We start from the raw sequence: 25,262 nt of genomic DNA, 5'->3' as shown, positions 1-25,262 counted from the left end.
GCGGGAGACTCAGGTTCGATCCCTGGGTTGGGAAGATCCCCTGGAGAAGGCAATGGCAACCCGCTCCAGTACTCTTGCCCGGAAAATCCCATGGACAGAGGAGCCTTGTAGGCTACAGTCCATGGGGTTGCAGAGTCGGACACGACTGAGCAGCTTCACTTTCACTTTCCAAGTCAACTTAATTGAACTTTAGATAGCAGTTTCCTTTTACTGGAAAAATACCTGGTTCAATTATTTGTAGATAAAGTAAGTGGATCAAGAAAGTAGGCAATGGATGAAAGAATTAGACTGAAGCTCCTAGGACATTTCCCTGGTGGCTCAGACGGTAAAGTGTCTGCCTACAATGTGGGAAACCCAGGTTCTATTCCTGGGTCGGGAGGATACCCTGGAGAAGGAAATGGCAACCCACTCCAGTATTTTTGCCTGGAAAATCCCATGGATGGAGGATCCTGGTAGGCTACAGTCCATGGGGTTGCAAAAAGTCAGACATGACTGAGCGACTTAACTAACTTCTGGGACACAGACCTACAGGACAGTGCCAAGATGCATGATTAAGTTAGTGCCAGAAATAGTTTATGTCACAAAAAATGTCACCATTGTGCAGAGTAGGGTTAACCGAGGTTTCTAAGTAACATTACCATGTGATCTGGGGATAGTGTGTCATGAATTCCAGATACCGATCCTTCTCATTGAACAGTATTGAAGTGTGTATCAACTGTATTATTACAGTCCCCCTTAATTTACAATATTAAAGACCCCCTGTGGAGTCTGTGTATTTATTAAAATTTGTGGCTGTTACTGAGGGCAGCCGTAACTAAGGAAAACCTATGTAGCACAGAAACATCATCCAAAATTGGATTGAGATGAATCGGGTAGCATCTTGCACAGAAAATGTGCAGCACAAAAAGAGAAAATGTGTCTCCAAATAGAATCTGCTTGTCTAAGTTCACATTTCAGGTAAATCCCTACATAAAGATTTTTTATAACCTCCATCCCATCCGCCACACAGTCCAAGTTCTCTACTGTCCTTTTTTTCTCCATCTCTAGGTCTCTTCTAATTATCAAACCTGAATAGAATATAATAGGGATAGAAACCCTACAGAGGTTAAGAGCTTAGCTTTGCAATTCAATAGGTTTGGTTCTGAATTCTAGTCTATTTCTGAATTCTACTCTGACTATTTCCGAGCTGAACTTTGAGCTTCAATTTCTCATCTATAAAACTGACCTAATTATAGAGCCCACCTTAAGCGGCTGTTCTGATGAATATTCATCACTGAGTATAAAAATCTAAGCACCATGCCTGGCATACAGTAAGCACTTAATAAAAGATGAGTCCACTGCCATTGTTTTTAAAGCTAATGAGGTTTTTCATTTTTGCCTCTGCTTGATCAGCTCATCCATTCATTCATTCAACAAGTATTTTTAGTAGCTACTCTTTCATGAAGTCCCATGTGGCCAATTGCAAACGAATCATCAGAAAGGGAACAAGAAAGGCTAAGGTGAAAAGGATTAAGGGTGTCCTTGCGCTCCCTTCCTGCTTTTCTTTGATGAGTAATCACTGTTGGGTCAAAAATTCACCTGCCACAATCCATTCAGTTCAGTTCAGTCGCTCAGTCGTGTCCGACTCTCCGCGACCCCATGAATTACAGCACGCCAGGCCTCCCTGTCCATCACCAACTCCCGGAGTTCACTCAAACTCATATCCACAGAGTCGGTGATGCCATCCAGCCATCTCATTCTCGGTCGTCCCCTTCTCCTCCCACCCCCAACCTTTCCCAGCATCAGAGTCTTTTCCAGTGAGTCAACCCGTCACATGAGGTGGCCAAAGTATTGCAGTTTCAGCTTTAGCATCAGTCCTTCCAATGAACACCCAGGATTGATCTCCCTTAGAATGGACTGGTTGGATCTCCTTGCAGTCCAAGGGACTCTCAAGAGTCTTCTCCAGCACCACAGTTCAAAAGCATCGATTCTTCGGCGATCAGCTTTCTTCACAGTCCAACTCTCACATCTATACATGACCACGGGAAAAACCATAGCCTTGACTAGATGGACCTTTGTTGGCAAAGTAATGTCTCTGCTTTTTAATATACTATCTAGGTTGATCCATTACATGCCCCCAAAGATATAAGGCAGATGGAAACGTTAACAGTATAACTTGTGTTATCTGAATTTGGGGGGATTATTAAGAATTTTTATAATTCTTCATAATTTTCTGTGTCTACATGAGTAGAAAGCTGTTTCATTTTATTTTGGCCCAAATCATTTTAATGAAAGCCTAAGTTTGTTTTTAAAGAGCCAGCTTTAGAGTTGGACCACAAAAGCATGTCCCAAATTGAAAGTTGTTCAGTCATGTCCAACTCTTTGGGACCCTTGGAATTCTCTAGGCCAGAATACTGTAGTGGGTAGCCTTTCCCTTCTCCAGGGGACCTTCCCAACCCAGGAGTTGAACCGGGGTCTCCTGCATTGCAGGCAGATTTTTACCAACTGAGCTATCAGGGAATGGGGTGTAAAACAGGGAGAGGAGCCTGTTCTCCACTGAGTAGTTCCCTAAGGAGAGTCCCTCTAAGTTGTTCTGAGACCCCTAAAAGATGAATTACTATTTGGAGACAGATCTTTTTACTTCATGCCCAAAGGAACATGTTGTACTTAGAAAATACCTACTTTATCAACTTGATTATTTTTATGCCAGACTTCTGAATGAATCCTTTACCATGAGCAAGGTGGAAATGACAAAGCAACCAACACTTTTACATGGCTGAGCACCAAGCAACGTGACCTTTCGTCTCTCTTAATTGCTTTTCTCTTATTAATCCTGATCTGCCTATTATTGATTGTACCATTATGCTGTGCTTCTAATGACTTTGCCTGGGAGGATCAAAATTTATTTAATATTTGGAATACTCCTTAGAGGAAGAAGTTGGAAAAAAAAGTATTAATTAAAGGTACCATTTCTCAGACTTTCCTAACTAACCATTGCTTCTATTAAAATCCTAATTATCTTTTAAAGTATAAATTAAGTTCTGTACCCTCCACAAGTTTTGTTGCACTATACCTGTTTAATGATTATAGTTTTGCTCATATTGATCACTTGACTCAATTAGAATTTAGTATTCCACTCTAATCTATGGCAGATTATTTGTATAAATTGTCTAAGGTCCTTTACGGAGTTGTTAGCTCTTTGAAATCAGAGACAAGAGTTATTCTCTGGTATTCTCATAGTGATAAACATTTTTCTCTTTGTCAACAATAAATTGTAACTATATTGATAATATTAATGCCATTTTATACTTCTGTTATTTGTAGGATTTTACAAAATATTTCCATGAGCATTATCATTTTCAGTTCAGTTCAGCAGTTAGACCCTCCTAAAAGAAGCACAAGCTGGAATCAAGATTTCCAGGAGAAATATCAATAACCTCAGATATGCAGATGACACTACCCTTATGGCAGAAAGTGAAGAGGAACTCAAAAGCCTCTTGATGAAAGTGAAAGAGGAGAGTGAAAAATTGGCTTGAAGCTCAACATTGAGAAAACTAAGATCATGGCATCCAGTCCCATCACTTCATGGGGAATAGATGGGGAAACAGTGGAAACAGTATCAGGCTTTATTTGTTTGGGCTCCAAAATCACTGCGGATGCTGATTGCAGCCATGAAATTAAAAGACGCTTACTCCTTAGAAGGAAAGTTATGACCAACCTAGAATAGAATATTAAAAAGCAGAGACATTACTTTGCCAACCAAGGTCTGTCTAGTCAAGGCTATGGTTTTTCCCGTGGTCATGTATGGATGTCAGAGTTGGACTGTGAAGAAAGCTGATTGCCGAGGATTGATGCTTTTGAACTGTGGTGTTGGAGAAGACTCTTGAGAGTCCCTTGTACTGCAAGGAGATCCAACCAGTCCATTCTGGAGGAGATCAGTCCTGGGTGTTCTTTGGAAGGACTGATGTTGAAGCTGAAACTCCAATACTTTGGCCACCTCATGCGAAGAGTTGACTCACTGGAAAAGACTCTGATGCTGGGAGGGATTGGGCGCCGGAGGAGAAGGGGACGACAGAGAATGAGATGGCTAGATGGCATCACCGACTTGATGGAGGTGAGTTTGAGTGAACTCCGGGAGTTGGTGATGGACAGGGAGGCCTGGCGTGCTGTGATTCATGGGGTCGCAAAGAGTCGGACACGACTGAGTGACTGAACTGAAATTTCAACTGCCCAGTGAGTGAAGTATTTAATTTTATAGATAAGGAAATGTAATGAAATGAAAATTTAAGTTGCTTATTATAAGTCTTGACATACCGTAGAATGTACGATCATAGAGTGTTGTTATTGTTTATTGTTATTGTTTTCTTCTGTTGTCGTTAACTCTAACTTTCCTTTATTGTGGTTAATACATAAACATTTCTATTCTATAGAAGGCCCAAGAGGGATCAAAACTATGGGATGAAAGGGGCAGATTATGCATAAATTCTTGCCTTTGGATATGCATGTGTGACTCCTTCCAATAGAAAGAAAAAAAGAGTGCAGCAAAAAGAAGCGTCACTGCTAGCATATAAATGAGACAGAAAAAAGCCCTCCTCCCTCCCCTGCCTTTCTGCCCCACAGATAGACACAGCACTGGTTTGCTGCATGAAGCCATTTGCTCCGTTTGCTCATTGCCCTTGCACACGAGCAGCCTGTTTGTGCATCGTAACCCAGGATAAATGATGAAAGCAGGGTTGCTGTGCAAGGGCCCAAAGCGGACAGTGATAGAGAATCAGTCGGTGATTCTGGAGACGTTTGTTGGGAGGCTCAGTAGAGGAAGGTATATAAGCCAACAGGAATATTTAGAAGGACTCTTTTTTGGCATAGAAGTACGAATAATCCTGTTATGGCTCTTTAGACCCATGTACCCTGGGACTTTAAGTCTTCTTATTAAGCAGAGAACAGAATTTGGGAAAGATGATTCTATTTTGACCTCAAGTCAAAAGACTTGAGATCTTAAAAATACTACTATTCTTTCATTATATGTTATTTTCATCGTGTGTCTGTCCCATTCTTAAAGATACCTTTGAAAATTTCAAAAAGAAAAGGCATCCTCTTCCCAGAAAAAAATATACTGACATATGTACCTAAGTATTCCACAATTAATTTCAGTGTTGGATCCTTTCTTGAATTTGGTGCAGTTTTCTCAGCTCTAGCTTATTCATCACAGTTATTGGAGGTCCTTTAAAATGGATGGATTGCCTGCCTCTACTCTAGCAGATTCTGATTAGTAAGTTTGGGAAGAAGCCTCATATACTTGAATCATTTCCTTACATATGAGATGACATCAAAGAGAGAAAAAGTCAACAGACAATGACAAGAGAAGAAATTAAAGGCTATTTTACACTGTTGAACATAAATCACTGGAGAACTTGTAATACAAATAAATTAAGTGAGTATCTGAAAAACACATATCTGGAGTGGCTTTATCATATTAACAAAAACATTACTTTCATTTTGTTTATAGTATTCATGAAAATATATAACGGAAAGCTACAGGCAGAGGGAGGATTTGTAGAATATGGTACAGGGAGGGAAGATTTGCAGAATGTAGCACGGAGCAGAAGCTGTTGTTTCCTCTGTTGATGGCATCTAGGAAATAACCTGGGAAATCGATCACTCTGGAGGCACAGAGACTTCTAGAAGATGATACTGTGTTTTCTCTTTGTCAGATTTTAGACAGTACGGACAATTGAATAAAATTATTCAGTTCATTTTGGATGTAGAACTAATCAATGAGTCATGAATGGATGATGAGTGATAATAAATTATAAGCAACATTCTCTGATGGAACAACAAAAAATCTCTTTAAAGGAAGTGAGCAGATTTGCAGTGAGATGTTTTGAAATATTTTTAACATTTCCTTCATGGATTTTCATTAGGAAAACAAAATATACCATTCGCAAGAACTGTTTCTTTGCTCTCTCACCCAGAGAAAAGCTTTGGGTACAGAGTGTTAGGCTGAATGCTAAAAATAAAAATGTTTTTTCTCCATCCCCAAGTGTTAATTCATGCCCTCTTTTTTTATCATTTTAATGACAATTTCAATATTAATATTGTAAACACAACAAATGTATACATGTTAATTAAAATGCTAGGACATTGTTGCAAGTTTGCTATGGCAAACCTAGACAGTACATTAAAAAGCAGAAATAATGCTTTGCACAAAGGTCCATATGGTCCAAGCTATGGTTTTTCCAGTAGTCATGAGCTGTATGAAAGTCGGACCAACAAAAATTGATGCAGGAAATTTTTTCATCAGAAGAAAATTTCATAACTTGTTCCTCTTAAATATAACTTGTTGAGAAAAACCTGTAAAGATGTTTTATAGCAGAATTAAGATAAGAAAATTCATTGAATATACTTATATGTAAATAACTGGAGTAGCAGAGTATTATGGAGAATATAAATTTCAAGAGGTAGGATACCTGGGTTCTTAGCTGTGTTATTTCTCTTCTCACAGCCTCAGTTTTTATAAAGCTGTGGATGGTACAAGGGGTGTATGTATGTGTGTGCATACACAGAGGGGTTGTCCTGTCCTGGAAGAGCACACATTTATTAAAAAGGCATTAGTCGGGTGTCTACTTAATTAAAGTATGACAATAGACCCTGGATATGTGGATGTGATGACAGCCCTGGGACTTGCCTCGTGGTCCAGTGGCTAAGAATTCGTCTTCCTGTGCAAGGAGTGTGGGTTTGACCCCTGGTTGGGGAACTAAAATCCCACATGCATTGGGCTGGCAAGTCCTGACACAAGCAGAAAAAATAAAATTAAAAACCTTTAAAAAATGCATCTGAAGTCTAGTGGTGCAGCAGGATGGTAGCTATGATAAGGGGAGGGTACAGAAGCAGGTGAAATGTTCTGAATTCTGTGAGGAGAGCTTGAGGACTACAAGGTTTCTAAGTTTCCCTCAACCGCTTTTTAAGATGAATCCTTCTTTAGGATTTGATGGTGGGTAGGACAGTGGTCCAAAACTTGGCCAGAAACTGGAACCCAGACTGGAACTGGAGGGAATGATGGAGTCTTTGGAGAATAGGAACATCAAACTTTCACTGCATGGTTGTGTCTAAATCTCCCTGCTTCCCTAACCAGGTAAAGTCTGTCCTGTGCACACAGGCCTCATGCGAGTGGTTGCTTTGCAGGAATCAAGGGAAAGCAGCCAAGTTCCAAGTCTGAGGTGATGTGAAATAGAGATAGAATAACCTTTATAAGGCAACATGAACCATCCACTTAACAGGATACTGAACCCAGTGGTGACTCAGAGAACCATTAAGCAGGTAGGAATTTGCGGAAACTTCAGGTTGGCTTCTACAGAAGAAATAATAATTTTCCACTTTTCTTCTCTCAAGCATCACTCTTCACACGTTTTCACCATGCTCTGTGCCCCAAGATGCCAACCTTTCTGGATTCGATCCAAGGGCTCTCTCGTCCTCTGACCTCTGATTTGGTTTGAACAGTGGGAAGCACTAGTAGGCAGGTAGCAGGAGGGAGAAGGAGTTGGGTTCAGTTCCTTATCTCCTTTCTGCAGTTCCACGGGTTGTTTGCCTCCCTCCACCAGAGAGCACAGGTCCTGGCAGGAGGTGCTGTCCACTGTCCCGTGGTCCCTTCATTCCTAATGGTGATGACAGCTCTCCTGCAGTTGCTAACCCCGGGTTACTGCACAGCTCATCGAGATCTCCTTACAAACGCCCTCACTTATAAAGTAGCTTATTAAACTCTCCTCAAGATACCTACTTTGAGTGTACCAACTGTTTGCTTTTGGAAGTCTAGTATAAAAGACCTTACATATGTAAGTATCCTTGTGTATACTTTAAGTATATACTGATGGGTAGTTTGGAAACACAAATAGAAATGTATGAAAGATAAATAGCTCAAAAATAACAACAACAAAAAAATATTGGTACTAGATCCAACCAGTCTATTCTAAAGGAGATCAGTCCTGGGTGTTCATTGGAAGGACTGATGCTAAAGCTGAAACTTCAATACTTTGGCCACCTCATGCGACAAGTTGACTCACTGGAGTCATCAGAGTCATCAGAGTTGACTCTGATGCTGGGAAGGATTGGGGGTGGGAGGAGACGGTGACGAGAGAGAATGAGATGGCTGGATGGCATCACTGACTTGATGGACATGAGTTTGAGTGAACTCAGGGAGTTGGTGATGGACAGGGAGGCCTGGCGTGCTGTGATTCATGGGGTCGCAAAGAGTCGGACACGACTGAGTGACTGAACTGATCTGAACTGAATGACGGTAAAGTGAATAACACTACTATAGGCACTACAAATGAGTTAGGCAAAGTTTTGAAATAAAATCATAGATGTTTGTGTCACAGAGAATTAGTCTGATAACCTTATTTTCTAGATGAAAAGCTTAGACCTTCCAGGAAGAAACTGATTTTCTCACTAACCCTGTTTTTTAGTGGCAGAATATGAATGAGTGTGTATGAATGTGTATGTATATATGTGTGTGTGTGTGTATACATGCAAATTCTCTTATTCTCTTATTTGTCTCTGATCAGTAGCTGAGAATCTTATAGAAGTGATTTCATGAGTTCATCTCAATTACTCTGTATTGTTTTCCCAGCAAATTGTTATGTATCTCTCTTTTTCAATGTCTTGGAAAGCTTTCTGACTTATTTGATGACTGTTTTCCAGGGAAGGTTTTTTTTTTTCCCTTTCGGTGGGGAAGGAAGGGGAAGCCATCTTGTGAGGATCGTTGCAAAAAATCAACAGATAAAAACAAAGCTATCTTGAGATGTGCAACATATTAGCTTACTGACTTGCTGCTGTTTATAGTGTGCATGGGTTTCAATTTGGTGCCTCAGATATGTTCCATATGACACTGAAATTGAGGTTTGATAAAAGAGTAAAAACTGAGAATATTTAGTCCATGGATGCTAAGTGTGTCAGTACCCGATATTTGTTCCTTAAAATCTAGTTCAAGGAATTCCTGTATCACAATCACTTGGATTCTTTTTAGTATAACACAGATTCTTCAGCCTCACCTAAGACCTACTTAATCAGAGCTTCTCGGAGTGGGGTCCAGGATCCTTATTTTTAATACATTTTCTGAAACAACACTTATGTACACACATGTCTGAAACTGTGATACTAGGAAGAGGAATATACATCAAAATTGCTAAGTGCATTCAGCCTGATATTTGTTTGGTCATTACTGATGAAAGCTGGCTTTTTAAATGTTTTCCCCAAATGCAGTGACTGTCTTTCTTGGATTTAGGTGAACAGGTAAGTTAGATCTGTGTATATATTGTGCACTGGATTTTTGATAACAAACTTGGATCTCTAGCAGAAGTAACTTTCCAGCTTCTGTGGAGCTGAATGAAAAATGCAACCACTGATTGACAGCCAGACCCCTATGATGTTCTGAACTTTTAAAGAGGCTAAGACTGGGTGGCTGATTTGTGGTTGAAGGGGGCTAAACATTCTCTCCAGGAGTTCAGGGAACCCGCTGCTTCCTAAGCTGGCAAAGAAGAGAAATCCTTGAGGCAGAGGTAATTCAATTTACATGAGATGTACGAAGCACACCTCCCATTAGCTGGCTGTTGCCTCTCTTGATGACTACCTTGGGGAGGAGATGGGGGTTGTGAACTTTGAAGTGGATTATTAATTATTCATGCCTCCTTCGCCTGGACGGAGGTAACCTGCATCTCAGGAGTCGGGCCCAGAATTCATTATCTTTGTGTTGATGTTTGCAATAAAAATAACACTGAATATTAATCCTTTCACCTTCATTCTTAACTCCTCTTCCCCCTCCTCTGTTCTCTAGATGGATTGTGGGAAATCGTGGCTCTCCCTTAATTCTCCCATCCCCGATACTCCTGGGCTGTTTATCGTTTATTCAATTATTTGGAGGTTCATTAAACTGAGAATTAAGTTCAAGGGCTAGTTGCCTACTTGAAAACTCCGCAGAATGCAGTATTTCCCTACTCAGACTTTCAATTCATTTTTTTTTTTTTTTTTTAGCATGGTTGTGCTGATTATGTCATGATGAGCGAATTGTCACCTGTCCCTTTTTTTATTTTTATATTTAAAAATTTTTGGAGTTTTGTACTTTTCCTGTTCCTTAGGGAGACTTCTCTATGGATGTTGCTGTCAGGTTTAGTCAGGGTGTTATAGTAAAAAGCAGAAGACTTGTTCTTGTCAAGTGTATGTGTGGGAGCATTTGAGCTTACCTGTGTGTGTGTGCATGTGCCTCTTAAGTCTGTCTGTGCATTTTTCTTTCTAAGGGAGCCAATGGATAAATCATTACTTATGAAAAGTATAAGTTAATGAAGTGGGAGGTCATTAAGTCCTTGTAACAAAGAATAGTCTGCCGCATTATCTGATATGTGAAGACAAGGATTGATTCGGAGGTGGGTTATGATTAGTTTGAAGAAGACTCGATATGAAGGTTCATAAACAGGAAAGGGAAAATGTAAAGAAAAGTATGACGTGACAATAATTAACTGAACAAATGTAATGACAGTCACATGTTAATGCCAAGAAAGTTATGTGATTAGTGTTGATGCTTCTAGCCATTGCCTTCTTGACTTTGTTCCGACTTGCTTTTTTCTACTTGTTCTCTCTGCATTCTTCTTTCTCTCATTTTTCCTTTCTTTTTACTTTTATTAAATAAAGTATATAGTTTATACTAGTGTTCTCCCTGGGTCGGGAAGATCCCCTGGAGAAGGAAACGGTAACCCACTCCAGTATTCTTGCCTGGAGAATCCCATGGACGGAGAAGCCTGGTAGGCTACATACAGTCCACGGGGTCGCAAAGAGTCGGACATGACTGAGCGACGGAACGGAACGGAACGGAACGGAGTGTTCACCCTTGATGTATGTGCGGTGGGTTATGGCAAATGTATGTGTGTGTGTGCGTGAGCGTGTGTGTGTGCTCAGTCATGTCTGACTTTTGCAATGCCGTGGACTGGTAGATCACCAGGCTTCTCTGTCCATGGGATTTCCTAGGCAAGAATACTGGAGTGGGTTGCCCTTTCAGTGTATAATATACCCATAAACTCATCATCACAGTGTCATATAGCATAATTTCATGGCCCTAAAAATCCGCTGTTGCTCCACCTGTTTTTCCTCCCAGACCCCTGCGCCCAGAACTTCTGGCTACCACTGATTATTTTACAGTCCCTATAATTTTGCCTTTTCCAGAATGTCATGTAGCTGGAAGAATACAGTGTAAAGCCTTTTCAGACTGGCTTTTTTCACTGAGTAATACGCATTTGTTGCTCCCTTATATCTTTTTGTGGTTTGATAGCTCATTTCTTTCTATTGCTGGATACTGTCACTCTGTATGGATGTATACAATTTGTTTATCTGTTACCTAGTGAAGAACATCTTGGTTGATTTGGCAAATTTGAATAAATCTTTTATAATTATCCAAGTTTAGAATTTTATGTTTTCAAAATAAAGTGGGTATGTACCAAGGAGTGTGATCGCTGGATTTTATGGTAACACAATGTTTAACTTTGCAAGAACCTGTCAAACTGTCTTTCAAAGTGAAACTACCATTTTGTATTCCTGCCAGCAAAGAATCAGAGTTCTTGTTGCTCCATATCCTCACCAGTATTTGGTGTTGTCAGTGTTCTGGGTTTTAACCTATATACCTGCCTCTTGAGAAACCTGTATGCAGGTCAGGAAGGAACAGTCAGAACTGTACATGGAACAACAGACTGGTTCCAAATAGGAAAAGGAGTACGTCAAGGCTGTATATTGTCACCTTGCTTATTTAACTTATATGCAGAGTACATCATGAGGAACGCTGGGCTGGAAGAAGCACAAGCTGGAATCAAGATTGCTGGGAGAAATATCAATAACCTCAGATATGCAGATGACACTACCCTTATGGCAGAAAGTGAAGAGGAACTCAAAAGCCTCTTGATGAAAGTGAAAGAGGAGAGTGAAAAGGTTGGCTTGAAGCTCAACATTCAGAAAACAAAGATCATGGCATCTGGTCCCATCACTTCATGGGAAATAGATGGAAAAACAGTGGAAACAGTGTCAGACTTTATTTTTTCAGGCTCCAAAATCACTGCGGATGCTGATTGCAGCCAGGAAATTAAAAGACACTTACTCCTTGGAAGGAAAGTTATGACCAACCTTGATAGTATATTAAAAAGCAGAGACATTACTTTGCCAAAAAAGGTCCATCTAGTCAAGGCTATGGTTTTTCCCATGGTCATGTATGGATGTGAGAGTTGGACCATGAAGAAAGTTGATCGCCAAAGAATTGGTGGTTTTGAACTGTGGTGTTGGAGAAGACTCTTGAGAGTCCCTTGTACTGCAAGGAGATCCAACCAGTCCATTCTAAAGGAGATCAATCCTGGGTGTTCATTGGAAGGACTGATACTAAAGCTGAGACTGCAGTACTTTGGCCATCTCATGCGATGAGTTGACTCACTGGAAAAGACTCTGATGCTGGGAAAGGTTGGGGGCGGGAGGAGAAGGGGACGACAGAGAATGAGATGGCTGGATGGCATCACTGACTCTGTGGACACGAGTTTGAGTGAACTCCGGGAGTTGGTGATGGACAGGGAGGCCTGGCGTGCTGTGATTCATGGGGTCGCGGAGAGTCGGACACGACTGAGCGACTGAACTGAACTGAACTGAACAGCTGTGTAGTGGTGTTTCCTTGTTTTAATTTGCAATTCTCTAACAATGTAAGATGTTGTTGAGGATCTTGTCGTATGCTTATTTACCATCACTTTCACTTTTCACTTTCACACATTGGAGAAGGAAATGGCAACCCACTCCGGTGTTCTTGCTTGGAGAATCCCAGGGATCGGGGAGCCTGGTGGGCTGCTGTCCATGGGGTCGCACAGAGTCGGACATGACTGGAGTGACTTAGCAGCAGCAGCAGCATCTTCTTTGGTGAGATATCTGTTCAGATATTTTGCTCATTTTTAAATTGGGTTGTTTTCTTTTCTACTGTTGACTTTTAAAAAGCTGTTTAAATATTTTGGATATATTTTGCAAATATTTAGAATTATTTTTCATTTCAAAAATTATGCTTTAGGTGTCTGTTTGCATCTTATTTTGTCTTTTTCTCCATTTCTGAGAACTCAAAATGCAATTCTGTGTGACCTGTGGCTTTGCCATTTTCTAGTCACATGATCTTGAACAAATTTCATTTCCTCTCTAAATTTCAGTTTCCAAGTTCTTGTCTATAACATGGAAATAATAATGTTGTGTTATTTTTGAGTGTTTTGAAAGGGTTATGTAAGACTATGCATTGAAAATTATCATTTAAACTGTAATTTTTTGTGTTATTTTATTTTTTCTTATCTTCCTCATTTGTCTTTCTTACCATTTTCTGTTACCTAGCCTTGAATATAGGAGACATATTTGCCACTCACATGAATAAAAAATTCTTTCGCTGAACTGGTAGTTAATAGCAAGTTGCATGTATATGAACCCAACCAAAAGAAGTTTTAAAAATGATATAAACTGATTGTTAGCACCTTCAGCTCAGTTCACTTCAGTTGCTCAGTCGTGTCCGACTCTCCGCGACCCCATGAATCACAGCACGCCAGGCCTCCCTGTCCATCACCAACTCCTGGAGTTCACTCAGACTCATGTCCATCAAGTCGATGATGCCATCCAGCCATCTTATTCTCTGTCGCCCTCTTTTCCTCCTGCCCCCAATCCCTCTCACCATCAGAGTCTTTTCAAGTGAGTCAACTCTTCGAATGAGGTGGCCAAAGTATTGGAGTTTCAGCTTCAACATCAGTCCTTCCAATGAACACCGAGGACTGATCTCCCTTAGAATGGACTGATTGGATCTCCTTGCAGTCCAAGGGACTCTCAAGAGTCTTCTCCAACACCACAGTTCAAAAGCATCAATTCCTCGGTGATCAGCTTTCTTCACAGTCCAACTCTCACATCCATACATGACCACTGGAAAAACCATAGCCTTGACTAGACGAACCTTTGTTGGCAAAGTAATGTCTCTACTTTTTAATGTGCTGTCTAGGTTGGTCATAACTTTCCTTCCAAGGGGTAAGCGTCTTTTAATTTCATGGCTACAATCAGCATCTGCAGTGATTTTGGAGCCCAAAAAAATATGTCAGTTGAAATGAGAGGGTGAGTGATTTGTGTGTGTGTGTGCTTTTTCATCTTGTACCAGGTTTTTTGGTACTCTAGGCCTAGAACTCAGAGTAGTCCAAGATCGCATTTTAAAATTAAAATTAATCCAAGGTCATATTTTAACCGTAAAATTAATTTGACAGAGAGAACAATTCCATTGTGGGCCCTCATACCCAACCTTGTCATAAATATTGGCTCAACAACACCTCAGATCCATTGAGGCCATGGTTTTCAAACTGTGTTCTGTGGAGATGTTGAGGTCTGATAATATGTGTATCCTGCAGTTGTTCGGGGAGGGGAGCAGTACTGTCAGGACACTGAGACCATCCTCCTGACTTCATGAGAACAGTTTTGATTGTTTTAATTAAGTTTTCATGTAAAATCATGCTTGAAGAAATGTTTTTTCCTGCTAACAAAATTTTTTTTTCTATAAATCAGAATTGTAAACTGAAGTTCAAGATTCTAATGAGTTCACTGGTATTATGTCTTACAAACTAGAGAATATATATCAATTCTGTTTATTGGAAGAATTATATTAAATGCATTAGTTGTTTTATATGACTAGAATGCCATTGGGTATGTTATCCAAGATATGGTGTTTGAACAGTGAACTATTCTTACCTTAAAGTCTTCTGTTTTTATAGCCGCCTATGACAGAGCCACTATATCTTGTCACTAGTTCAACTCAAGTTGAAAAGCACTTATTCCCACACTCTAATATGTTTTCTCTCTCACTTGATTTATAAACCTGGCCTTTATATTTTGAGAGCCAAGAATGTGGATGTAAGACCTGAGATATAAATGATGAGGTTGTTTATTATTCTCTTCCTTCTCCAAAGAGACAGATCAAGCAAGAGTTAGAAGCAAGAATTGTATGAATGGAAATAAAAAGGACGCCTCAATGGAAACATTAAACCCATTCATTTTAGATGTTTAGTCCATTCATTTCTACTGATCCACCCTTAGAAATATCTTCTGTATCTGGTCCTCTGTTTCTAGTACCACAACTTCCCTCCTCTCCAAATGTTTTTCAATTCACGTAATTCTCCCCGTGTTCATTCCCTCTCACTTTTAATTCATTCTACACATGGCCTTGAAAATTAACTTTTAAAAATCCTAATCCTATACTATTGCTTTATGGCTAAGAAAAAAAAAAAATCAAATGAATATTCCTTATGTCAGGATCAAGTTCTTACTAAACACCACGACATTCAAGCTTTCCATAAGTTTAATTTATCTTTAAAAAGATTCAAATTCTTTTAGTATTTCCCAATCTTATTTTTTAAGGCTTTGCTCATGTTTTATTTCTACAAGCTCATCTGGTTGTCAAAATAAATGGACTGTTCTTTTAAAGTTCAGTCTGGTCCATCACTCCAACTATAACCATCTTTGGATCACTATATTTAAATTGCTCTAAATATATATATTCTGAGAAATTTATTTTGATTAAATTAATACTACCTTTTAATTATTTCTGTTGTGTTTATAAGTAGACTGCTATCTATTGGAAGAAAAGAACCAGGTTGTTCCACAGAACCACAACCACAGACAGCAGGAAAAGCCACTGTGATTTCTTACGAGTACTTAGTATGACCAGGTATGTGATAAGCACCATGTCTTTTATTTTCTAATCTTCAAAGTCACTGCAAACTAGTCTTTATTATTTCATTTCATACATGAGAAAATAAAGGCTTATAGATAGGTGTTAAATAGCTTTACTAAGATAACAAAAATAATATTTGGTAGAGTTGGACTTAAAACATAATTCTGTTGGAAAACTAACAAACAAAAAACCCTTTTCAGTTTATATATTGTACAATATTTGCTTTGGTATCTATTTCAGCAGACAATACAGCTCTACCAAAAAGGAAAATTTGAAATGAGTTTTTGAAATCCATCCTTCCAGAAGGACATAGTAGTCTGGATAAGGAAACAGATTAAAATATTTCCAAAGCTTCCTTAGAATAACTAAATTCCTATCTCAAAAAAAAAAAAAAAGGGCAAAAATGCACACACACCAAAAAAACAAAAGCAAGTAAGTTAATTCCTGTCAGGGAGATCAGTCCTCGGTGTTCATTGGTAGGACTGATGCTAAAGCTGAAACTCCAATACTTTGGCCACCTCATGCGACAAGTTGACTCGCTGGAAAAGACTCTGATGCTGGGAAAGATTGGGGGCAGGAAGAGATGGGGACGACAGAGAATGAGATGGCTGGATGGCGTCACTGACTCGATGGACATGAGTTTGAGTGAACTCCGGGAGTTGGTGATGGACAGGGAGGCCTGGCGTGCTGTGATTCATGGGGTCGCAAAGAGTCAGACACGACTGAGCAACTGAACTGAACTGAAATATCCTCTATTGCTTCTCCTAGCTAAAATACTAGTGAGACCATAAGTTACACTATTTTGGTGGAATAAATCGCAGAATTGTTCTATAATCTCTCCCTAATTTTTTGGGGAATGAAACCCTATGGAGAGAACAGATCTTGTATTACCTCAGTTCAGTTCAGTTCAGTCGCTCAGTCGTGTCTGACTCTCCGTGACCCCATGAATCACAGCACGCCAGGCCTCCCTGTCCATCACCAACTCCCGGAGTTCACTCAAACTCATGTCCACAGAGTCGGTGATGCCATCCAGCCATCTCAATCTCGGTCGTCCCCTTCTCCTCCTGCCCCCAACCTTTCCAAGCATCAGAGTCTTTTCCAGTGAGTCAACTTATCGCATGAGGTGGCCAAAGTATTGCAGTTTCAGCTTTAGCAACAGTCCTTCCAATGAACACCCAGGATCAATCTCCCTTAGAATGGACTGGTTGGATCTCCTTGTGGTACAAGGGACTCTCAAGAGTCTTCTCCAACACCACAGTTCAAAAGCATCAATTCTTCGGCGATCAGCTTTCTTCACAGTCCAACTCTCACATCCATACATGACCACGGGAAAAACCACTGCCTTGACTAGATGGACCTTTGTTGGCAAAGTAATGTCTCTGCTTTTTAATATAGTATCAAGGTTGGTCATAACTTTCCTTCCAAGAAGTAAGCGTCTTTTAATTTCATGGCTGCAATCAGCATCCGCAGTGACTTTGGAGCCCGAAAAAATAAAGTCTGACACTGTTTCCACTGTTTTTCCATCTATTTCCCATGAAGTGATGGGACCAGATGCCATGATCTTTGTTTTCTGAATGTTGAACTTCAAGCCAACCTTTTCACTCTCCTCTTTCACTTTCATCAAGAGGCTTTTGAGTTCCTCATCACTTTCTGCCATAAGGGTAGTGTCATCTGCATATCTGAGATTATTGATATTTCTCCCAGCAATCTTTTTTTTTGTAATTAATTTATTTTTTATTGGAGGCAAATTATTTTACAATATTATATTGGTTGGTTTTGCCATATATTGACATGAATTCACCCCGGGTTTACATAAGTTCCCCCTCCTGAACCCCCCTCCCACCTCCCTCCTCCCTTTATCCTCCCTCTGGGTCATCCCCGCATGCCTGCCCCGAGCATCCTATAACATGAATTGACCCTGAACTAGTGATTCATTTCACATATGACAACATACGTGTTTCAATGACATTCTCCCAAATCATCCCACCCTCACCCTCTCCCACAGAGTCCCAAAGACTGATCTATACATCTGTGTCTCTTTTGCTGTCTCGTATACAGGGTTATCATTTGCATCTTTCTAAATTCCATATATATGCGTTAGTATGCTGTATTGGTGTTTTTCTTTCTGGCTTACTTCACTCTGTATAATAGGCTTCAGTTTCATCCACCTCATTAGAACTGATTCCTGATTCCAGCTTGTGCTTCTTCCAGCCCAGCATTCCTCATGATGTGCTCTGCATATAAGTTAAATAAGCAAGGTGACAATATACAGCCTTGACGTACTCCTTTTCCTATTTGGAACCAGTCTGTTGTTCCATGTACAGTTCTGACTGTTGCTTCCTGACCTGCATACAGGTTTCTCAAGAGGCAGGTCAGGTGGTCTGGGATTCCCATCTCTTTCAGAATTTTCCACAGTTTATTGTGATCCACACAGTCAAAGGCTTTGGCATAGTCAATGAAGCAAGAATAGATGGTTTTCTGGAACTCTCTTGCTTTCTCCATGATCCAGCGGATGTTGGCAATGATCTCTGGTGCCTCTGCCTTTTCTAAAACCTGCTTGAACATCTGGGAGTTCACGGTTCACATATTGCTGAAGCCTGGCTTGGAGAATTTTGAGCATGAGTTTACTAGCGTGTGAGATGAGTGCAATTGTGCAGTAGTTTGAGCATTCTTTGGCATTGCCTTTCTTTGGAATTGGAATGAAGACTGACCTTTTCCAGTCCTGTGGCCATTGCTGAGTTTTCCAAATTTGCTGGCATATTGAGTGCAGCACTTTCACAGCATCATCTTTCAAGATTTGAAATAGCTCAACTGGAATTCCATCACCACCACTAGCTTTGTTCGTAGTGATGCTTTCTAAGGCCCACTTGACTTCACATTCCAAGATGTACTACTTGGCTTCACATTCCAAGTTGTACTACCTAATCATTGGTAAACTTTTCTAAGGAAAGGGTAAGCCTTTTGTAATTTCCTTTATCTGCGAAATGTTTTTCTTTGTTTAGAACATTGAAGAAAGACGTCTTTGAGTGACTTCTTTGATAAATGTTTTTTATTATTTTTCTGATTATTTTAAGCTTCTGTTTTTCTACTTCTACAGTGCCTTTGGTCATTGTGGATATGTATCACAGCACATATATTACCCGATAATTTTTTTGAAAAAGCAAGGGTTCTATTAGTAGCCATAGTGATGGGAAAACTCATTTAGAAATCTCCATTTGTCCTCTCACTTCCAATTTGTTTCTTCTAATTCATTACTTCAGTGAGTAAGACAGCCTCACTTGGAACTAAGATTCCTTAATTTTCTGCTAGGCAGATTTCTTATCTTTCTGGGACAGACATTGTCTGGCTCTAATCAGATTGTTGACTGAGAAAACAAGAGCTTAGAGAGAGACTGAATAACATTCATAACAAGCAAACAAATAAAGAAGCCTAGGAAAACATGAGTACTCTCCCTAAAGAAAAAAAAGAATGCACATAAACTAAATAAACTTTTTTTTTCCCCTCAAGAATGTCATTGAGCCAGATCATTATTTGGGAGATATAATAGCCATTGAATATCTTGTACTAAAATTTTAAAAAATCTTGTTACATTTTTTATTTTTTATAGATTGAAATCTGTGTGTGAGTTATAGCTATAAACTCTGTATCCTTCCTTTTACACAGGTCAAATAAGTTTGGACTATAAACTATCAAAGCAAAACCAGTTGATTACTAAAACTTATGAGAAGGAACAAGGGTAGTCTTAGGAAATAAATCTTAAATACAGAGAATTTCATGGCAATGAAAGTTGTTCAGATGATATGCCCCTTAAAGTTTTACATGGTTTAATTAATTGTTGCTAAGTTCTTAAAAAAGCAAATGCATTTTGGATTTTAGGGAGGCTCCGTATGACAGAAATGTTATTGGAAATCATTGAAGGGCTCAGCAGGATTTTTCTATCCTCATTATCTAAAGAAGAAAATTTATGACCTTGGAAGAAAAGTTATGACCTTAGAAGAAAAGTTATGACCAACCTAGACAGCATATTAAAAAAGCAGAGACATTACTCTGCCAACAAAGGTCCATATAGTCAAGGCTAGATGGTGGTCATGTATGGATGTGAGAGTTGGAGTATAAAAAAAGGTGAGTGCAGAATTGATGCTTTTGAACTGTGGTGTTGAAGGAGACTGTTGAGAGTCCCTTGGACTGAAAGGAGATTCAACCAGTCCATTCTAAAGGAAATCAGTTCTGAATATTCATTGGAAGGACTGATGCTGAAGTTGAAACTCCAATACTTTGGCCACCTGATGCGAAAAACTGACTCATTTGAAAAGACCCTGATGCTGGGAAAGATTGAAGGTAGAGAAGGGGACAACAGAGGATGAGATGGTTGGATGGCATCACCGTCTCAATGGACATGAGTTTGAGTAAACTCTGGGAGTTGGTGATGGACAGGGAGGCCTGGCATGCTGCAGTCCATGGGGTCGCAAAGAGTAGGACACAGCTGAGCAACTGAACTGACTGACTGATTAACTAGAGAAGGTTGGGAAAACACTCTAAAGATGAAGTGTTCTATAAAGACTAGTGTCATTATTGGGGTCATTAAGCATGAGTCCATGTATACTTATAGAACTGGTCAGTCTTCCTTAACCCTAACAGACTGAAATTTCCAACTGTATATTTCCCTTCTGGTCTTAAAACTGCTACTGACTTTTGATTTGTGATTTTTTTTTTTAAAGAACCACATAAATGTGGATACATTGTAATTGTACTGTTGGACCATTGTTATAATCTAACCTAGAAGGATGTACATAATTATTTGAAGTAAAATTTAATGTAACATTTTGGTAAACTTTATTTGAAGTTTAAAAATTATCTTTACTATTATTGCCTTTTATTATATATTTTTATTATCCTTCCTCTTCTTAGTCTATACAGTCCTTTATTTTGAAAGCAAAAGTAGCCTCAAGGAGATTATTAAAGTTAGGAATGTGAAATTCCTTATTTCTTTCATTCTAAAATCATTGAATATGTTTGTATCAGTTATTAGGAAATATTTGGTTGATATGAAACAAACTTTCAATTTGATAATGAGTTTTATCTTCAATAGAGATAAAGAATCCTGGATCATAGAAAAAGCAAGGGGATTCCAGAAAAAGCATCTACTTCCGGTAAGCCTTTGACTGTGTGGAGCACAACAAACTGTGGAGATTCCTTAAATGGATGGGAAAAGCAGACCACCTTTCCTGTCTCCTGAGAAACCTATGTGCAGGTCAAGAGTCAACAGTTAGAACTGGACATGGAAAAATGGACTGGTTTCAAATTGGGAAAGGAGTATGTCAAGGCTGTATATTGTCACCCTGCTTATATAACTTATATGCAGAATACATCATATGAAATGCCGGGCTGGATAAATCACAAGCTGAAATCAAGATTGCCAGAAGAAATTTCAACAACCTCAGATATGCAGATGACACCACTCTCGTGGCAGAAAGCAAGAGAAACTAAAGAGCCTCTTGATGAACGTGAAAGAGGAGGGTGAAAAAGCTGGCTTAAAACTCATCCCTCCAAAAACTAAGATCATGGCTTTGGGTCCCATCACTTCATGGCGAATAGATGGGGAAAAATGGAAACAGTGTCAGACTTATTTTCTTGGGCTCCAAAATCACTATGATGGTGATTGCAGCCATGATATTAAAAGATACTCGCTCCTTGAAAGAAAGATATGACAACTAACGTAGATAGAGTATTAAAAAGCAGAGACATGCCCTGAAGGGACCCGTATTGGTACGAAGGTGCCTGTAGGGGTCATGGGCCACCAGACTACCCCCAGGGCCGGAGGCCTATGGTCCCTCCTAGGCCCCAATTCTCACCTCCTCATCCTCCTGCCCTCTTGGCAGGTCCCTAAGGCTTGTGGCACCGATGTGGAGTACATATTTTACCGTCTGTGGAAACTTCTTTGTAATTTATTTTTTCCTCACTTTAGTATTAAACATTACAGCAAATTAAAAAGATACGAATGAATATCCTACAAAAATAAAAAGGAAGACTTTACATCTTTCTCCTTATTCAGATTCCTCTGGAATAAGCAGAATTGCAGATGGGTTCAGTGGAATTTTCTTTGATCATTGTTACCGTGTTTGTTCTATGAGACAGCCAGACAAAATATTTTGACAACAAAGATGATGATTCAGATATAGAGATATCAAATGATGACTTGCCAAAATTTACAGATGGAATCAAGGCCAGAAACAGAAATCAATACAATCAATCAATCAATCAATCAGGACCTGTTTCCTGGTCCGTACTTAGAATTATAGACAACACTGCCTTTCCTACAGAAAAATCTGCTGATATTGAAATCCGTGATGAAGAGTTTGGCTCTCCTGAATCAGCCCACCAGCAAACTCAAGAAGAGAGCCCCACAGAAGTTCACACTACTGAAGATGTTCCAGTTGCCACAGAAGTGCATGAAATTTCTGACGATTATGATGTAGAGACAGAAAACAAATCCTCTGACATTCTCTGAGACCAAACTGATGAAGAGTCACCAGCTAAACCTTGCAAAATTGTTGGCAAGAGCCAAGATTTGAATGTGACTACCCAGCAGGAGTGGGCTCAGTTCAGTTCAGTCGCTCGGTCATAGCTCATCAGGCACTCTGTCTATCAGATCAGTTCAGTTCAGTTCATTTCCGTTCAGTCACTCAACCGTGTCCGATTCTCCGCAATTCCATGAGTCACAGCACGCCAGGCCTCCCTGTCCATCACCAACTGCTGGAGTTCACTCAAACTCATGTCCATCGAGTCGGTGTCGTCCCCTTCTCCTCCTGCCCCCAATCCCTCCCAGCATCAGAGTCTTTTCCAGTGAGTCAACTCTTGAGAGCTAATAGCAGTGGCCCCTATAAATGTGAACTTTATGAGTCCAACAGGAAATATTTTTCTGATTTAAAGCAGCATATGATCTTGAAGCATAAAGTGTACTGATTCAATAGTGTGCTGAATATGCAGAGAAAGTTTCTCTACCAGCTTCTGTTTAAACATCCAAACTGCATGAAGAAGATCCCTACATTTGTAAATACTATGTTTATAAGACAGAAAGCCGTAGTACATATACACAATGGAATATTAGTCAGCTATTAAAAAGAATGCATTTGAATCAGTTCTAATGAGGTGGATGAAACTGGAGCCTATTATACAGAGTGAAGTAAATCAGAAAGAAAAATATCAATACAGTATATTAATGCATATATATGGAATTTAGAAAGATGGTAGTGATGACCCTATATGTAAGAGAGCAAAAGAGACACAGATGTAAAGAACAGACTTTTAGACTCTGTGGGAGAAGGCGAGGGTGGGATGATTTGAGAGAAAAGCATTGAAACATGTATATTACCATATGTGAAATAGATCGCCAGTCCAGGTTGGATGCATGAGACAGGGTGCTCAGGGCTGGTGCACTGGGATGACCCTGAGGGATAGGATGGGGAGGGAGGTGGGAAGGGGGTTCAGGATGGGGGACACATGTACGCCCATGGCTGATGCATGTCAATGTATGGCAATAACCACTACAATATTGTAAAGTAATTAGCTTCTAATTAAAATAAATAAAACACAAAGAGTAATTTCTGAGACCCTCAGCTGTCACATTGCAGACACCCATTTTAGTGATCACCTTTATGTGTGTGAGAACTGTGACCTACAGTTCTCCTAGAGCAGGGAACTCTACCTGCATTTCGAGGAGCACAGCTGTGATGAACAGTACTTGTTTCTGTTCTGTGAACATGAAGCGAATGATCCAGAAGACTTGCATAGCCATGTGGTAAATGAGCATGCAGTTAATTAATAAAATAAGTATAACAATGGAGAACATGGACAATAGAGCCTTTTAAGCAAAATCACACTTGACAAATGTAAAAACTTCTTTGTTAGTCAAGTATGTGGGTTTCGGAGTAGACTTCATACAAATGCTAACAGATATGTTGCTATTGAACATATTACATTTTTTTCCTCATGTTTGTGATGACTGTGGGAAAGGCTTCTCAAGTATGCTAGAATATTGCAAACATTTAAATCACATTTATCTGCAGGGATTTGCTTATGTCAATACTCTGAATATTCAACAGGAGAGACTGAAGATTTTAAAATTCATCTAGATCATAAACATTTGGCTGATTTACCTCATAAATGTAGTGAATGCTTGATGAAGTTTGGAAATGAAAGGGAATTAATAAGTCAATTTCGAGTCTATGAGACATCTTGATTGTTCTCTTTAAATTCCATACTGTTGATGTGAAATAATAAATTCGACTACTTTGGCAATGTTAAAAAAAAGAGAAGCAGAGATATCACCTTGCTGCCAAAAGTCCATATAGTCAAAACTGTGGTTTTTCCAGGATATACAGATGTGACAGTTGGACCATAAAGAAGGCTTAGTGCCAAAGAATTGATGCTTTCAAGTTGTGGTACTGGAGAACACTCTTGAGAGTCCCTTGGACAGCAAGGAGAACACACTAGTCAGTCCTAAAGGGAAGCACCCTTAAATATTCATTGGAAGGACTGATGCTGAAGTTGAAGCTCTAATTCTTTGGCTATCTGATGTGAAGAGCTGACTCATTGGAAAGACCCTGATACTGGAAAAGATTGAAGGCTGGAGGAGAAGGTGACAACAGAGGATGAGATAGTTGGATGGCATCACCAACTGAGTTTGAGAAAACTCAGGGAGATAATGAAGGACAGGGAACCCTGGCATGCTGCGGTCCATGGGGTCACAGACAGGCATAACTTAGTCACTTAACAACAACAGCATCTCCAATAAGTCTTTGGATTCATTATTCATTTTATTTGTTTTATGATGCTTTTGCTTTTATATTATACTGAAGAATACCTATATTAATTGCATTTAAGTGTAATAATACATTTCTTTGTAATTAACAAAATGATTTCTTTCATTGAAAGACAAACTCCGTAAACATCGAGGGTCAAAAAAAGAAAAGAAAGATAAAAGAAAAAGTGAAAATGTAGTCACTCAGTCCAGTCCCTTACAACACTATGGACTGTAGCATGCTAGTTTCCTCTGTCTATGGAATTCTTCAGGCAAGAATACTGGAGTGGGTAGCCATTCCCTTCTCCAGAGGATCTTCCCAACCCAGGGACTGAACCAAAGTCTCTTGCATTGCAGGCAAATTCTTTACCATCTAAGCCACCAGTTCAGTTCAGTTCAGTTCAGTTAAATCGCTCAGTCATGTCCAACTCTTTTTTACTCCATGGACTGCAGCAAACCAGGCCTCTCTGTCCATCGCCACTCAGGAATTGACTCAAACTCATGTCCATTGAGTTGGTGATGCTATCCAACCATCTTATCCTTTGTCATCCCCTTCTCCTCTTGCCTTCAATCATTCCCAGTATCAGGGTCTTTTCAAATGAGTCACTTCTTTGCATTAGGTGGCCAAAGTATTGGAGTTTCAGCGTCAGGATCAGTCCTTCCAATGAATATTCAGGACTCATTTCCTTTAGGATGGACTGGTTGGATCTCCTTGCTGTCCAAGGGACTCTCAAGAGTCTT

At 39.7% G+C, this 25,262-nt stretch overlaps 1 pseudogene; it reads left to right on the top strand.

The window, feature by feature from the left end:
• Nucleotides 1-7,236: 7,236 nt before the first annotated feature.
• LOC129562810 (zinc finger protein 639-like) lies at nt 7,237-23,960 on the top strand (annotated as a pseudogene).
• The last annotated feature ends 1,302 nt before the right edge of the window (nt 23,961-25,262 follow it).

This window comes from Moschus berezovskii, chromosome 9, assembly GCF_049115385.1.
Source record: "Moschus berezovskii isolate FMDL1 chromosome 9, NW_MosBer_1.0, whole genome shotgun sequence".
In the NCBI taxonomy this organism is placed as follows: domain Eukaryota; kingdom Metazoa; phylum Chordata; class Mammalia; order Artiodactyla; family Moschidae; genus Moschus; species Moschus berezovskii.
Note: the sequence above shows the minus strand (reverse complement) of the source record. Positions and strands in the feature narration are given on the sequence as shown.